Raw genomic sequence first — 2164 nt, 5'->3', positions numbered from 1 at the left:
CACTCGTACGCTGCCCGCCGGTCACGCCTGAAATCCCACACTCTGCATGCCATAGATTTCACAGGCAGAAAGCATAGGTATTGGGGGGGTTTCAGCTCCAACATCAAACAGGCTAATGACATTCAAAAAAAAAAAAACCTGGATTCCATATTGATCCGACACCTCAAGGAGGAGTATGAAAACACGGTCTAGCTTTGGCTATGGCAATAGAATCTGAGCTTACTTTCTTAGGGCTGCTCAGATGTTCTGAGAATAATTAATACAGCTAATGATAGGAATTCTGTTTGTAGCCAGTTACTCTGAGACAATTATGTGCCAGGGTCTTTATTTATAGCCTGTATGGTGACTTGGTTAAAAATAATTTTATAATAAAAACACAAGTTAAAACTACACATTTCAATAATAGGTTTTTACCCAAGAAAGTATTTAAAGTATTTAAAGTCTATTTAAAAAGTCTAATTAAAAAGTTGAAGAAGCCACAAAATAATCTATAGAAGACAGAAATGATTCTTGTGTTTTCAATGCATTGTAGAGTGTTAACGCTGATGTTATTGATGTTATATTCTGTTCTGGTCCCTGATGGGTTTTGTTATTCTTGTTTTATTTTAGTTCTTCAAATATTGACTCAAACTCAGCCTTCAAGCACCAACCTTGAGTCGTCATACTGTATATTTCACACATTCTTCTTCTAATAACATTAATAGTATAATACTGGTGATATCATTTGTTTGACAGAAGTTGAATTAAAATCATGTGCACTGTATATGATGTAACCGACAGATGGATATCGGCGTGGGTAAATGGGAGTGTTTACAAGACATTAGTGAGATCTGCTACGATACGCAGATTAGCTGCATGTGCCGTCTACAGGGCAAGTAGGCTGAGCTGCTGGTGATGTTGAAGATCGTTTGGTTTGGGCTAATGCTCAGACAAATCCCCTTTTATGGTGCCCTCTGAAGTGAGCAGTCGCTTGAATATTTGTCTGTTTTTTATTATCTCCAAGGCAGTGTACATTTTTGTCACAAGTGAAAAATCCTCAGTGTAGAACCCCAAGTTGTAAAATAAATGCTATGGCGTTGCTTTGTGACATTGTCTCCATAGTTCGCTGTTATACAACTATGGAGACAATGTCACAAACACACACACACACACACGCAGAAGAAAGACCAAATGGCTTGAAAAAAGTGTAACTGTAGAGGAGACATGGGAGACTGTGAGATGGAGGCAGATGATCCCCTGAAAGGAACAGCTGAAAGAAAATAAATGCTGTTTACTAAAAACCGTTGGATGATGTTAATTTCCCTCACACTCATAGCTGTACCATACGTGTTGTATGTAGGGTTTACTAAATATTGGCAAATTCCAGTTCCTGCTTTACATTGATAAATATAACATTGTTTTACAATGCAGCATTGTCAAAGAATTAACACATGATACGGATCAGTAGAAGGTTGATTTTGTTTTTCAGTAGTATCATCAGATGGAGTATGAAAAATATATCAACGAAGATGCAGTGTTCAGGCTGTCTGGTCTCCCCAGTAAGCTGTGACCAATCTTTCTTGCCCTGCTGGCCTCACAAAACTTAGGGTTGGTGGCATCAAGTTGCGGCAAAAGCAGACTGTTTGTCCTGCCCCCTGACCTCTTTCTAGGACATGCAGTGCTCAGTCCAAATGCATCTCCAACAGTCTTTTAGGTTCAAAGGGCTTTAGGGGGGTTGGCCAGGGGTCTGAGATTGAGCTTCCTTTTTGTAATATTAGATAAAATGCACCACAGGCTACAGTCGCGCTCCCTGAGGGCATGGAGACAGGAACACACAGAGCCATTATATGTACATGAGGGAAATAATGAGCACACACCAAAACAAAAACAAACACAACGAAACATCTCTTGTTATCTTTTGTGGCACTGCACCTTTATAATTATTACAATGTTTTTCTCACTCTTTTATTTATGCCTTATTGTATTTTCAAACATTCATCACCACTTGTCTTGAAATGTCTTTTCTGGAAGTGGCACTACCTGGTACTGTGGCCTGTATAAAAGCAAAGGTTGGATTGTGTGGCTCGTGGCTTATGGCCTTATTTACTTATCCATCTTCATGGCTAAATTCATTAAATGATGGTATCATTCCAATGGTGTGGTATGCTAATAATCTGCGTAATGG

Source organism: Cynoglossus semilaevis, chromosome 18 (assembly GCF_000523025.1).
Source record: "Cynoglossus semilaevis isolate Cse_v1.0 chromosome 18, Cse_v1.0, whole genome shotgun sequence".
Taxonomy (NCBI): Eukaryota; Metazoa; Chordata; class Actinopteri; order Pleuronectiformes; family Cynoglossidae; genus Cynoglossus; species Cynoglossus semilaevis.
The sequence above is the reverse complement of the archived record's forward strand: the minus strand, read 5'-3'. Positions refer to the sequence as shown.